This window comes from Pelodiscus sinensis, chromosome 1 (genome assembly GCF_049634645.1).
Source record: "Pelodiscus sinensis isolate JC-2024 chromosome 1, ASM4963464v1, whole genome shotgun sequence".
Taxonomy (NCBI): Eukaryota; Metazoa; Chordata; order Testudines; family Trionychidae; genus Pelodiscus; species Pelodiscus sinensis.
The window spans coordinates 653815-668913 of record NC_134711.1 but is presented as its reverse complement, the minus strand read 5'-3'; the positions used below and the strand labels follow the sequence as shown (position 1 = coordinate 668913).

At 51.4% G+C, this 15099-nt stretch overlaps 1 protein-coding gene across 3 annotated transcripts in view; it reads right to left on the bottom strand.

Moving 5' to 3' along the window:
* Positions 1-15099, bottom strand: part of PPP6R2 (protein phosphatase 6 regulatory subunit 2) — a 142687-nt gene extending 127588 nt beyond the window's left edge. For all 3 annotated transcript variants that reach the window (XM_075924308.1, XM_075924312.1, XM_075924320.1), the window contains exon 1: positions 14943-15099. The gene's annotated coding sequence lies outside the window, so the exon portion shown is untranslated. The remainder of the gene's footprint in view (positions 1-14942) is intronic.

Sequence of the window (15099 nt, the reverse complement as noted above, 5' to 3'; positions counted from 1 at the left end):
ACCCCAGCCAGACTGGAGCACCCCTGCCCATAGCGGTTCCCGTGGGGCTGAAGCAGCCCTTATAGGTTAACTATTCACATCCTAGTGAGAAGCAGAAGCTGGAATCCCATGGGTATGGTGACCATATTTTCTGAACCAAAATTAGGGACACATTAGCCACACCCCCAACCCCACTAGCCACACCCCGACCCCACTAGCCATGCTCCTGGAGGTAACACTCTCGGTCAAGATGGATACATGACCAAAAGTAAAAGGTGTCATGTGATCCCCTCTAAGAACTTTTCCCACCATCCTCCTACCAATAGGGAGAGTTTGCCCCCACCAAACCCCCCTCATACAACTATCCTGCAATTGCATTAACCCAATTTGTGGCACATTAACTTGGGGGCAGAGAGGCTGGGGAAGTGTTCCCTCTAAGGAGTTTCCTCCCATGAGCGGAATGAATTTTTTGTTGTACACCAGTACTGAGTTCACGTTGCTTGTTGGATGTGCCACTGTGGCACCCAAGTTATTAATAAATATCTTATAAACCTCTAACTTTTCCTTCTGCTGCTCTGTCTCCTCCCCCTTGCTCCATCAGCTCCCCTGGTGCCTGCTGCGCCTGCGCCCCCACCCCTCCCCCTCCTCTGCTGTCCTGACTCCTGCCCTTCTCACTGCCCTCAGCCCTCATGGGACCTGCCCCCCTGCACCAGCCCTTCTCTCCCCGCCGTGCCCACTCCTCCAGTAGCCCCACTCTGATCATGTGAGCTTCCCCTCTCCTAACACCTCCCAGTACACACCTGCCCTGCCTCTCTCTTCTGTTTCTGGTCCCTCCCCTGCAGGTGTCTGCCCTTCAGCTTCACCCCCAGAATCCCTTGGCATCTGCATCTTCCTGGTGCCTCCCCCTTCCCTCACCACCCCTGCCCCCCTTGCCCTCTTTTTCTCTGATGCCCACCCGCTCACTACCCTCTGCCCCAGTTCCCCTCAGGCCCCTCTATGCCTTCACACATGGCCATCCCTGCCTTTCTTACGCCTGCCCTTCTTTTCAACCTTTCTCCTAGCACCTCCGGCTCCCCCCTCATCCCCCAATACCCCTCCCCTCTCCTCTCACAGCATCACCCTGGCCCCTCCACTCTCCCACCCCCACTCCCTCCTCCTCATTGTCTCTACTTGGCCCCCTGGCATGTGTCTCTCCTCCACCCTGTCCCTTGGTGCCTTCCCCTTCCTTTTCCTGCCCTGCCCCCCTCCCCTCAGCACAAGCCCCTTCTTCTCCCACCCCCCTTTCCCCTAGTTTTCCCCCTGCCCCTCCCCCACGCTCTGCTTTCCAGTTTGTGGGGCTGGAGTCTGTGGTTGGGCCCCAGAAGTCCCTGCAGCCCTGGCCTCAGCTGCTTTGGGGCAGGACCACTTGCCGGGCCTGGAGCTGGGCCACCCGTGGTGCTAATTTTACTGCAGTCCCCGCACCAGCTTTGGCTCCCATTAGCAGGAGCACGGGAGGAGCCGGGGAGCCCCCACCCTCCCAGAGCCAGCTTGCGGAGCGCAGCAGAGCGAGCAGGTCTGTGCACAGCCGCTCCCCCAGCAGAGTGGGAAGGGGCAGGGGGAGAAAGGGCTGTGCACAGAGCACACCGGCAGAGCCCAAACGCTCCCCACTCTGCAGCGCTCCAGCCAGACTCTGTGCAGTCTCTGCTGGGATTCCAGCGGCAGCTCCCAGGAGCAGCTCACCGGCTCCGACCAGGAGGCTGGGCTGGAGGCTGCGCACGGTGGAGGCAGTCCCGCAGCGTGAGGAGGGAAGGGCCACACGGCGGGGGAAGGGGGAAGAGGGACATGCCAGATGGCGGCACGTGCTACAAGGGAGCTTGGCTCTCCGGACACTGTGCGCAACCTGCAGCGGCCCTGGATGCCCACGCAAAGCAGCAAGGGAGCCACTTACATGCTGGGTGGAGGCAGGGCATTGCTGCTGCACTGGCTAGCGCTGGGTGTCTGCGAGGGTGTCCCAGAGAGAGGGGGAAATGGCGGTGTCGTTTGTAGTTGGATCCCAATGGGTTTTCCGGGACATTTGCCACCTTTATCAGGACACCAGGATAGAATCCTTAAATCTGAGACTGCCCCGGAAAAAAAGGAACGTACAGTCACTGTACCCATGGGCCAACAAAACAGCCAGCACGGGAGGACAGCAACAGCAGCAAAACCCAAAAACCTATGGGCTCTGATTGGTTAGGAGATGGATTTATTTTTTGCAGGGACTAGGGATGTTAACATGCGTGTACTCAGGTAAATGTAGAATGACTGAAGAATTCAGCGTTTAGACATTTACACTCGAGGAGAGCAGGCGGCAGTGCCTGCCCCCTACATTGTTGCCTCTGATACAGAGGCAACAACTCGGTAGAAGGGGGGGCAGGCAATTCTGCAGAAGCAAGTTTGTGCAGAGAAACACCTTAAAAGTTGGGTCCCCGTGCGCACCAGTTCCCACCTGCCCCCTCCTCACGCAGCTGCCTCTGATACACAGGCAGCAGTGGGGGAGGGGGTTGCATGTATCTGTGAAGGTTAATTGATGAGCCCAGGCTCATTAGTTAACTGTTTATACATGTAAACTATCACATCCCTAGCAGGGACCATAACCGATTAAAATGAAATGTGACCTAACTGATTAGCACATTGGGACGGAACAATTGATCTTTTAAGGAGATACAGGGGCAGAATGCACACGTTCTAATGGAAATCAAATATTCACATTTTGAGGACATGATATCACAAATTTCCTCAACAGGCTTAGGAGATTTCATCTCTGAACATGCAGATGCCAGGAAAAAAACATCAAGCCCTCTTTCTAACTATTCTTAATCACTGTTTCTACAAATTTATCTCACCCTCCCCTATAGCAAGGCTCACTGGATTTTAACTACCAGGATCACACATAAGAATGGCCAGACTGGGTCAGACCAATGGTCCATCTAGCCCAGTATCCTGTCTGCCCACAGTGATCAGTACCAGATGCCCCAGAGGGAGGGAACACAACAGGGAATCCTCACGTGATCCCTCCCCTGTCATCCATTTCCAGACAAACAGAGGCCAGGGGCACCATCCCTACCCATCCTGGCGAACAGCCATTGAAAATGTCTTTTTGAAGGAGCTGCTATCAACCAATCCTCTGGTACAGAATAAGGATGTTAAAATGCAGTTAATTGACTAGTTGACGGAATTTCCATCGACTAGTCGACAGGCACTTCCGCATTCCTCCTTTGAAATGTACAAGAGGCAAGAGACTTTGCGCACTCACCCCGCCTCCAGGCCCTGATTGGCTTGTGGGGGGGAGGGGAGTGCATGAGGTCTCCTCCCTCTGCAAGGCCTAGAGGGAACTGCTGGCTGTTTTAAAACAGCTGGCAATTCTCTGGAGGGTAGAGGGACTTCACACACTCCCCTTCCCCCAGGCCAATCAGGGTCTGTGGGAAGAGGAGGAGAAAAGTCTCCTGGCCCCGCCCCTTCTACTCAAGGCCCTGCCCCTTCCTGGGCAGCCCGGGATCATTTCAGCAATTTGTGAAGTGACCCCTTTTAAAAATTATCACCCACCCCTGGTCTACAGCCACCCGCCCTAGCTCTCAGTGTTCTGTGCTGTTATTTGACTCTAACGTACCCCTAGGTATCTTCTATAAGACCCCAATTATTAGACAATACTGACCTTCCGTGTTTCAGCAAATTCTCTGGTTCAGCACCAGTCAGATCCCAAGGATGCCTTACTAGAGAGGTTCAAACTGTACTTCTGATCCTACAAAATTCACGGATGTACATCCTCTACAGGTAGAGTAAAGTTGGAGCTTCTGTTATTATTAGGCATTTGTATTATAGTAATGCCCACAGGCCCACATCAGGATAAGTCTCAGGGCCTCACTGTGCTAGGCGCTGCACAAACTTTCAGAAAGACATATGGACCCTGACCTAATGAGCTTACAATCTAATTTGAAATAAGGTGCAATAAATGACTGTGACAAACAGCATGAGAGCAAGAGGGAGGATGGATAAGGGGGAAAATAATACACTAAGGTTACACAGATTACTTTTTTATTTTTGTTTTAACAATACCTAGAGGTTTCAGTCAGGATCAGAGATCTAAACATGCTGTACACACATACATTGTAAGCTTTCTTGCATGTAAGTAATGCATAACTTAATAGTACTGAAAGATTTTAGAGTTACAGGCCGTCCTCACTAAAAGTCCAAGAAATGTTCCAAAACCTTGGACTTATAGCAAAACAACTTAAAGCAGGGAATTGTTTTCCCACAGCTGACTTCCACTGGCGCAAACTGAGGGTTGGGAAGGATGGGGGGGGGAGGGGATTGCACGACTTAAGAGCATGGTATGGGAGGACTTATAATGCATCAGTTCCTACAAGTGTCAAAACTTTTGTGCGGAATGGATGTATACCAGGGAGACTTATAATGGGATGCCCTGCATACATACAGGATGTTCTTGAGTGAAACTCAACATGATTATCATCAGTTGGCCAATCTCTCGCAGTCACTCAAATTTATCCACCACCAAGCAAGAAACTCAAGTGAAAGATGGCGCCCCTGAGCAGAAGTCAGGGACATCATTCGAGCAGGACTCCCCAGACCGTTACTTTTTCTAGCAAGTAGGATTCAAATTGTCTTATCACTCCTGGAGAATGGGATTCCCATCTTCCATCGGAATCTTTGGATAGTAAGTTTAGTTCTCTGGTTATTTGTGGTTAGTGAAATTTCTATGCCCTGTGTGCCCAGATGGAGCTGAAAGGGAGACAGATAGGGGTATCTTATATTTTTTAAAGTAAGACACTGGGAAAGAAACTGATTTAAGGGGCGAAGTGTAATAAAAAGGAGACAAAAAAAATATAGTGATAACATGGAGAAATGGTGGAGGGCATAATTTAATGAAAGTTATGTAAAAGGGTGGAGGAAAAGCAAAGGAAGAGCGGAATACATACAGCAATTCAGGAAAAGATTGAACTTGATCTATTATAGGAAAACAGACAAAATGAGAAGAAGGGAAAATAGATATAATAAAACCAAGTCAAGATGCAAAATTTACTTTAAAAGTTATTAAACAGAAAGGTGATTGAAAATAATAAAGGTCCCAGTAAATGGCAAATAACAGTTTGAAATTGCAGGACTTTGGGAAGCAGTCTTTTGGACTTTGAACAGTTAGTAGGCTTAGCTCCAGGCTAGTAGGTGCTGACTAAAGTTTAAGCCTGCTAACAGGTATCTTTCTAGAAAGTGGCAGACTGGCTGAAAGGAGCAATAATAGTAGGTAAAATGACTGGGGATATTTTGAAGAGCTACTAGAGAAATGGAAGCGCAACAGCTACAAGAAATAAATAAGAAGTCATTCATGTAAGAACCAAGAAACCCGTGAAAGAATTGGCGGGGGTCCGCTGGACTCCCAGGAAGTAAAAGGAGCAAGTACAAATCATAAAGACATGAAAGAGAAGCGAAAATATTTATCTGAATTTGTTTTCATTAGAACACAGTGAGGATCTAGTTACCTCAGATGTATTTTTTCCAAAGGCAGAGGAGTCAAAGGCGGCAGAGCCGGAACACACTGAATTTCACTGCTGTTCCCTCTCTCTGTCTCCTGAGGCACTGTCAGGAAGAGTAGGAGGATTTCCAATACTGAACCCCAGCCCCAATATCCATGGTTTAATCCTCCTTTCAGAAAACAGCTTGAGCATCTGCCTCTTTTGCTGCTGCTGCTCCTAGCTTTGCTAAACAGAACTGGAATCAATTTGACCTAATACATGTCGATTTCTCTGCTGTCCCTAGAGTTCTGAACAGCAGCAATGAAAACTGACAAAACTGATGCGTGGTTTTATTCTGCTTTAACACACAAAAGGAAGGAGCAGAGGTATGGAGCAATCTGTCTACAAACTCAAGATGGTACTGCACAGGTTACTTTTGGTTCATGTTTGAAAGAGGGAGGGGTGGGGGTGGTTTTTTGTTTTGTTTTGCAACCATCAAGGATAGAAACTCAGTTTTGTTTTCTTCTAAAATAAAAGCTTAATGTCTACAGCAGGGTGTCCAACCAGTTCTGAAGCAGTAGCCATTATAGTGGCTACTGCTATAGCCAACTAGCAACGTTATTCTGAAAATGTAAATAATTTTGTGAGCCAACTAGCCACACTCAACTGGCCAAATAGCCACATGTGGCTAGTGGTGAGCATGTTGGACATCACAGGTCTACAGAATCTAATGGCACATGCTTGAAAAAGCTTCTTACTGGCAGAGCTCAGTAGATTTTTCCAAGCCCTTATTTGTATGTCTGAAATAACGTATTGAACTTTGCCACTTAACCATCCCGTTCTTTTCCTGTTTCCTTTTCGCATAGGAGTATAAATTAATGACTGACTACGATTATCACTGACAATTTGTATTGTGATTGAGCCTGGAGACCCGAATCATGGATAAGGGCCCCATTGCACGAGGCTCTGTACTAACACAGCATGCAGATAGTCCCTGCCCCCAAAAAGTTTATAATCTAAGACGAAAGACAACAGGTGCAACAACGATAGGAGACCACAAGGAAGCCGTGAGATAATAGCAGTTAGTTGTCACAACTCACCAGCTGCTTAGCAGCTCCATGCTCTGGCTAAAGATTTTTATTTCCTTATTTTTCACTTTAGGTTCTTTTGTACTAACTTCTTCATTTTTCTCAACTCCCCACAGCATTTATTTTGGGTCTGATCCCTCCCATAAAGATGCTGAGCTTAGTAATACTCCACTGATGACTATGTAATGACTCTACTAGAATTACTTCTTGCATCAACTTGTGCATTACTTCAGACTAAAATTAGAGTAGCTTCTCTTGTTTGCAAAACTACTCAAAAGAGCAATCATTTAGGGTTATGGTGTCAAGCTCCATTAAATGCATTTATGTGGTCTCCATGACACTCCAATTCTGCACAATGTCTGGTTCTGTTTTCTCAGGGCGAGAGGTCAGTATGGAGTGATCTATCCCTCGTTTTGAAAGATAATCTTCCAACTGAGGAGCAAATGTAACCAATACAGTGATATTTTCCAAAGTCTGAAACAGACAATGTCTGAAACAATTGCTATGTGCTTCAAACTCAATTTCTTACTAAGGGGATAATTCTAAAGCCTTATGACAACATGTTAATGTCAACGTTAACTATTAGACTGCTGATTATTTTAGCAGATCAAATGGAACAGAAGTGAGAGAAGTCCCTGGCAGGGGGACTGCAGGGGAAGAAAGGAAGGAAACAAAAAGACAGGGAAGGGGCAATAAGGAATAAAGAGAAAGAAGAGGCTTAGAAATACTGGTCATAAAAAACAATATATTTTCCTGTTAAATGATATTGAAAAAAAACAAGATATTTAAATAGTAATCATAGTAACTAGATGTTTAGTTATGTATGGCCATATTCTGTCCTTGATTTTTGTAGAAACCTATTGATACCAAAGAAAGAATCACCAGGGAGAGAAGGTAGCATGTTGTCTTACATTTGTAACCTAGGCTCAGACCCCATAATAAACTACAGAGCTCTGCCCTCCGCACAGAGTAAGTAGGAAACCCCTCTCAAGAGTAAGATATGGAGAAACTGATTTTTTAAATGGGTCTCAACATTTGACCAGCTATGCAGATAGCTGAAGTCACTCATTAATTCAGTTTTATTAGCTCTCTCAGCATTATACAATCTTCATCTTCCTGATTCAGAGGCTGGTAGAGAAACTCTACTAGTATATTTGTATTCTTATGACTTGGGGTTTGTGCCCATTCAGGTCCACTTCACTCAGAAATTTTCTCTCTAAAAATTCTATGGAAGTTTTAGTTTTACTGCTACTCTTCAGCTCTTTGACCCAATCTGTCCTTCTTACACACAAGTACCTCCAGGATGTTGGTAACCTGCCATGCTTCAGAAGTGCCAAGAATATCAAGATCCCCTTCGATTTTCAAGCATTCTACTGCACCTACTTTTTGTTTTTAAGCTTCTCACACTGATAAATAGAGTAGTATTCTATCCATGATTCATGAGGCTTCAACCATGTTAATAAAACATATGGCTGATTATGAATTTTATAGCTTTTCCCTGTGCCATCACCTGTAATTTTGGAATAAGTGTTTGAATCCGCCCAGTCACAATGGATAGAAAGTAAAAAATTTAGCTTCCCCAGAAGCCACAGTAGTGAGAGCCGGAAGAGCTCTAAACAGATGCTCTCTATTCCTTAGTGAAACTACTTGGCAGATCTGCATCACAGAAAAAGGTGAGAAGTTCTGGTTGAGTTTGTTGCCTGCTTACCTGCCAGACTGTAAGCACCCTGGGAAGAGCAAAGCAGTACTCGACTAGCTTTGCCTGAACACAGAGCAATGGGTAAGTAGAAAGGATGGCTCCCTGTCCCTTCCCACATACAGACAAGAGAACAGATACAAAACCATGATTCCCTCTCTTAGCCTAGGTGAGAACAGCTTACAAGAGCTGGGGAAAGTCAGAGTGCAACTCATGCCAGCTAGTCCCTTAAAAATGCATCGCATGCATCCTCAGGTGCAGGGAAAGGGGATCTCTGTCAGCTCTGTATTGTTCCCTTTGGATTTCTTTCTCCCAGAAGAATCCTCAGCTGGGGGAACGTGACAGAGCTTTCAGCACCCTGCTCACACAGGGACCACAAGAGCAGAGACTATGCCCCTAAACAAGTAATGGTGGCAGTTCTTAACCTTTCCTGAAGTAAAACCCTCAGCCTCTACGCTGAAAAGGCAGAACACTACGAGAATAAAGATTTATTTAATTTTCTTCTGATTTCTTAAATCAGATTTCCAGTGATTCAGACCAAGATACTGTTTTGGGTTCCCAAACAGAAGCCCCATCAACTATCTAACTTCTGAATATGAATCATTATATTTTACAACAATACAAAGTACAGCAATCGCAAGGAAAATCCAGAGCATCAGAACAAATTCTGCTCATAGCCAATGTTCTTCCATTCTGGTGATGCATCAGTGTTTATTATTAGGGATCTTTCAACAAGATATTTGCTTCTTTTCTACATTCAAAAGCTTAAGTCTGTTTGCCATGGCATCACAGTCAGGTGCTGTGCAAATTACTATAACTCTACCACCAACTGCCACTGCCAAGATAGTTTGGGGGGAGGGATTAAATTACACTAATCACAGCAAAAAATTGGCAAAAATCAAGGATTTTTGTCTATTTTTTCCTGTAACTGAGACACTCTGACCTAATAAGATCCCAAGTCTGAAAACAGTTACTCACATGCTTCATTTTAAGCACAGGCATAATTTCTTATGGAAATATGCAAAACAAATCTTCTCCCTTCTTCTTGAGAAGGAAAAAGTTTTTTTAAGGAAATAAGCTTCAGTTTCAACTTTTACTAGGTTAAAAATTGAATACAACATTTAAGATTATGAAAAACATCAAAGCTTTTTAAACTTTTAATTTCTCCTTTTTCACTTCCTTATTTTCTCTAGCTAGTACAAGGCCTTCAAATTATGAAAGAAGCTTTCACTAGATTTGTCAATAAATACACATCTCTGTGTAAGAAAGTACCCAGGATGAAGCCACATTACAATTCCCACCACAATTTCTAGCTCATCACAGAAGCAGTCCATTACTATTATTTGCATGTACAATACTTACCAAAGCCCAAAGGCTTCTCTAACAATTTCATGTCTGTGTCATATAAAGACAAAATCAATCATTCCTTCTAATCAAACTGACCATGGACTCCACACGACCTTGCCAACATGATCTCCTCTGCCAGTTTCAGAGTTTATAAAACTGTTATCAGTGACTCAGAAAAGGCCGGACTGTAATATTCTCTCTCACTATCCTCACCACCTTTTACAGAAGCCCTGAAAAACAAGCTTGAATGTCTCATATACAAGAAGAAAGGGAAATTTAAACAAACTCTGTATACCCTGAAACACAGAATTATTCATCCAAATTCTATATTAAACAGATGTTAAACTTCTATCAAATAAGACAAAAAAAATCAAGGAATTACATCAATAAAACTACTTTGAATTTCTGCACCAGGCTATTTTAAAAATAAAACAACAACAAATTATTTAGTAGCATATAGTTAAATTGTGATTTGGGGACTAACAGTGAGTTTCTCTCAATAATTACAAGCTTCAGGGGGTAGCCAAGTTAGTCTGTACAGGATAAACTGAAACAACAAATAGCCTTGCAGCACTTTAAAGACTAACAAAACATGAAGATAGTATCATGAGTTTTCGTGGGCACAGCCCATTTCTTCAGTGCATAACTGGCTGGATAACCGTACTCAGAGAGTAGTTATTAATGGTTCATGCCTGCTGGAAAGGCATAACAAGTGGGGTTCCGCAGAGGTCTGTTTTTGGACCAGCTCTGTTCAATATCTTCATCAACGATTTAGATATTGGTATAGAAAGTACGCGTATTAAGTTTGCAGATGATACCAAGCTGGGAGGGATTGCGACTAATCTGGAGGATAGAGTCATAATTCAAAATGACCTGGACAAACTGGAGAAATGGTCTGAGATAAATAGGATGAAGTTTAATAAAGACAAATGCAAGTGCTCCACTTAGGAAGGAACAATCAGTTTCACACATACAGAATGGGAAGCGACGGTCTGGGAAGGACTACAACAGAAAGAGATCTAGGGGTTATAGTGGACCACAAGTTAAATATGAGTCAGCAGTGTGATGCTGTTGCAAAGAAAGCAAACATGATTCTAGGATGTATTAACAGGTGTGTTGTGAGCAAGGCACGAGAAGTCATTCTTCCACTCTACTCTGCGCTGGTTAGGCCTCAATTGGAGTATTGTGTTCAGTTCTGGGCACCGCATTTCAAGAAAGATGTGGAAAAATTGGAGAAGGTCCAGAGAAGGGCAACGAGAATGATTAAAGGTCTAGAGAAAATGACCTATGAGGAAAGGCTGAGGGAACTGGGTTTGTTTAGTTTAGAAAAGAGAAGATTTAGGGGGGACATGAGCGCAGTTTTCAGATATCTAAAAGGGTGTCATAAGGAGGAGGGAGAAAACTTGTTCATCTTGGCCTCTGAGGATAGAACAAGAAGCAATGGGCTTAAACTGCAGCAAGGGAGGTTTAGGTCGGACATTAGGAAAAAGTTCCTAACTGTCAGGGTGGTCAAACACTGGAATAAATTGCCCAGGAAGGTTGTGGAATCCCCCCCATCTCTGGAGATATTTAAGAATTGGTTAGATAAATGTCTATCAGGGATGGTCTAGACAGTATTTGGTCCTGCCATGAGGGCAGGGGACTGGACTCAATGACCTCTCGAGGTACCTTCCAGTCCTAGTATTCTATGATTCTAAGTCAGCTGTGCCCACGAAAGTTCATGATACCATCTTCATGTTTTGTTAGTCTTTAAAGTGTTACCAGATTATTTGTTGTTTTTAAGTTTCTCTCAATAATTAAAAATTGCTGTTCAATGGGACAAATCTACAGGCTGTAATAAAGCAATACATCTTTTATTATTCACCCACCACCCCAATATGGAGGGGCAAGGATACCTTGCCTTGATAAGTTCTTCTGAAAGATTAAATCTAAGCTGTGATCCTGATATAAGCAAAACCTGTCAATGCTCAAAGGGGTTGCTTATGCTGCTAAAAAGCTTAAGGGGAAAGTAGGGTGGCACAGCAGAAAAAAAGCGCAGGAGGCAGCATATTGTTGAGGCTGGGGATCAGGATCTGCAGGACTGGAGAAAGGGAAGGCAAAGAGCGATGCCTTTCAAAACACTGGGCTTCCCCAGCATCCACAGCTTGGAACCCCTTCAAGGAAGGTAGGTGCCTTTTAGCTATTCAGCAAGGGATGGGAGAAAAATACTGTAAGATTCTGGGGACCTAGCAAGCTGACACTTCTGGGATAGACCTGGGACTCAGGATGTCAGGACGGGAGACTGACACACAAGGAGGGTCAGTAGTGTTACAAATGGCGAGGTGGACACTGGAGGTGAGAAGGATTCACGGGAGGAGGCAGTGGGCAGATACAGGGGGTAGGAAGGGTCATGAGGGAGCAGACACATCTGGGGGGGCTCAGGAGACTGACACATCTAGGGAGGGATCAGGGTGTGCTGCGCAGGCTAGGGAGGCACACACAGTCAGTGGAGGGGATCACAGGTCTCACAAGGAGCCAACTTGGGGAGTACATGGGGAGACTCAGGAAGCAGACACACTGATGAGTACATGGTGAGGCAGGCAAGCTCAGGGTACCACAGGAAGGCAAGCAGGAGGTGGGGGGGACTGATGTTTCCATGGAGAGGGCTCATGGATGTTGGGAGAGTGAAGCACATCTAGATCCACAGGCATCTCTATGGGGGGCTCAGATATATCCAGAGAGAGGGAGCTCAAGAGGGCAGGCACATTGGATAAAGGGGGCCTCACGTGCTTCATGAGGCTAGAGGGCAGACACTATGGGGGAGAGCTCATGATGGCTCAGATTCCCAGGGGAGGGAGGACAACACACACTTTGGAGCAGGTCCATCCAGGGATGTAGACACCTCAACTGGGAGGAGGGCTTAGTCACCTCAGGGGAGGCCCATGGTGATAGGCACACCCAAAGGAGGAAGACACCTGGTAAGGGAGCTCACAGGGCAGGCACACTGGGGGCTAGAGGCATCACCGGGAGCTCAGACAGCTCCGGGGCAGGTAATGGGAGAAGGGTCAAACAGCTTTGGGAGTTAAGGGGGCACAAAAAGCTCCAGGTGCACTGGGAGGGGGTGTCAGACAGCTCTGAGAGGTATGGGGGGGCACTGCCAGCTCCAGGGAGGCACTGGGGGGGGCATCAGACAGCTCCAGGGAGCACTGGGGGGGTGCTGGGAGTGTCAGACAGCTCAGGGGCGCTGGGGAGGAGCACAGGGGGGCAGACAGCTCGGGGTGCTGGGGGGTCAGGCAGCTCAGGGGGGCACTGGAGGGGGGGATCAGACAGCTGGGGAAGTGTTGGGAGGTCAGACAGCTCAGGGGGCCCTCAGTGGATCACGCAGCTTGGGGGCAGGCCTCGGGGGCGCTGAGGGCTCGGAGCGCGGGGGGGCACTGGGGGCTCAGGGAGTTCGGGGGGCTCGGGGGGCAGGCTCCTGGGGGACTCGGGGGCGCTGCTGGCAGGGAGCTCGGGAGGTTCGGGGGGGCAGGCCCGGAGGGGGTCGGGGGGCAGGGGGCTGGGCGGGGCAGGGAGCTCAGGGGGGGCAGGCCCGGGGGGTACTCGGGGAGGCAGGCTCTCGGGGGTGCTGCCAGCAGGGAGCTCGGGGCGGGCTCGGGGGGGTCAAGCTCGAGGGGCCAGCCCGGGGGGGGGCTCTCGGGGGCGCTGCCGGCAGGGAGCTCGGGGGGGGGACCCGGGGGGGCTCTCGGGGGTTCGGGGGGGCAGGCCCGGGGGGGCTGGGGGCTGGGGGGGCTCTCGGGGGCGCTGCTGGCAGGGAGCTCAGGGGGGGCTCTCGGGGGTTCGGGGGGGCAGGCCCGGGGGGCTGGGGGGGCTCTCGGGGGCGCTGCCGGCAGGGAGCTCGGGGGGGCCCGATGGGGGCGGGACCGGGGGGCTCTCGGGAGGGGATCAGGCCCGGGAGGTTTGGGGGGGCTCTCGGGGGCGCTGCCGGCAGGGAGCTCGGGGGGGTTCGGGGGGGCAGGCCCGGAGGGGCCCGGGGGGGACTCTCGGGGGCGCTGCCGGCAGGGAGCTCGGGGCGGGCTCGGGGGGGGTCAAGCTCGAGGGGCCAGCCCGGGGGGGGGCTCTCGGGGGCGCTGCCGGCAGGGAGCTCGGGGGGGGGACCCGGGGGGGCTCTCGGGGGTTCGGGGGGGCAGGCCCGGGGGGGCTGGGGGCTGGGGGGGCTCTCGGGGGCGCTGCTGGCAGGGAGCTCAGGGGGGGCTCTCGGGGGTTCGGGGGGGCAGGCCCGGGGGGCTGGGGGGGCTCTCGGGGGCGCTGCCGGCAGGGAGCTCGGGGGGGCCCGATGGGGGCGGGACCGGGGGGCTCTCGGGAGGGGATCAGGCCCGGGGGGTTTGGGGGGGCTCTCGGGGGCGCTGCCGGCAGGGAGCTCGGGGGGGTTCGGGGGGGCAGGCCCGGAGGGGCCCGGGGGGGACTCTCGGGGGCGCTGCCGGCAGGGAGCTCGGGGGGGTTCGGGGGGGCAGGCCCGGGGGGGCCCGGGGGGGACTTTCGGGGGCGCTGCCGGCAGGGAGCTCGGGGGGGTTCGGGGGGGCGGGCCCGGGGGGGCTCTCGGGGGCGCTGCCGGCAGGGAGCTCGGGGGGGTTCGGGGGGGCAGGCCCGGGGGGGCCCGGGGGGCCCGGGGGGGCGCTGCCGGCAGGGAGCTCGGGGGGGTTCGGGGGGGCAGGCCCGGGGGGGGCCCGGGGGGGCTGGGGGGCGCTGCCGGCAGGGAGCTCGCGGGGGTTCGGGGGGGGTGGGGGGGGGCTCTCGGGGGCGCTGCCGGCAGGGAGCTCGGGGGGGGTTCGGCGGGGCCCGGGGGGGGGCTCTCGGGGGCGCTGCCGGCAGGGAGCTCGGGGGGGTTCGGGGGGGCAGGCCCGGGGGGGCCCGGGGGGGCGCTGCCGGCAGGAAGCTCGGGGGGGTTCGGGGGGGCAGGCCCGGGGGGGGCCCGGGGGGGCTGGGGGGCGCTGCCGGCAGGGAGCTCGCGGGGGTTCGGGGGGGGGTGGGGGGGGCTCTCGGGGGCGCTGCCGGCAGGGAGCTCGGGGGGGGTTCGGCGGGGCCCGGGGGGGGCTCTCGGGGGCGCTGCCGGCAGGGAGCTCGGGGGGGTTCGGGGGGGGCAGGCCCGGGGGGGCCCGGGGGGGCGCTGCCGGCAGGGAGCTCGGGGGGGTTCGGGGGGGCAGGCCCGGGGGGGGCCCGGGGGGGCTGGGGGGCGCTGCCGGCAGGGAGCTCGGGAGGTTCGGGGGGGCAGGCCCGGGGGGCCCGGGGGGGCTGGGGGGCGCTGCCGGCAGGGAGCCGGGCGCGCGGCGGCTCCGTCCCCAGGGACCCCGGGCTCGGCCGCGCTCTCACCTGCTCGGGGCCTCCCCGCGCGGCCCGAGGCGCGGCCGCTCCCCGGCTGCAGAGGCGCGAGGGGCGGCGGCGGGTCGCGCTGTCACCGGGCGCCGGGCTGAGGGCTCGGACGCCTCAGGCTCGCTCGCTCCAAAATGGCGGCGGGAGCGGCCTGCCC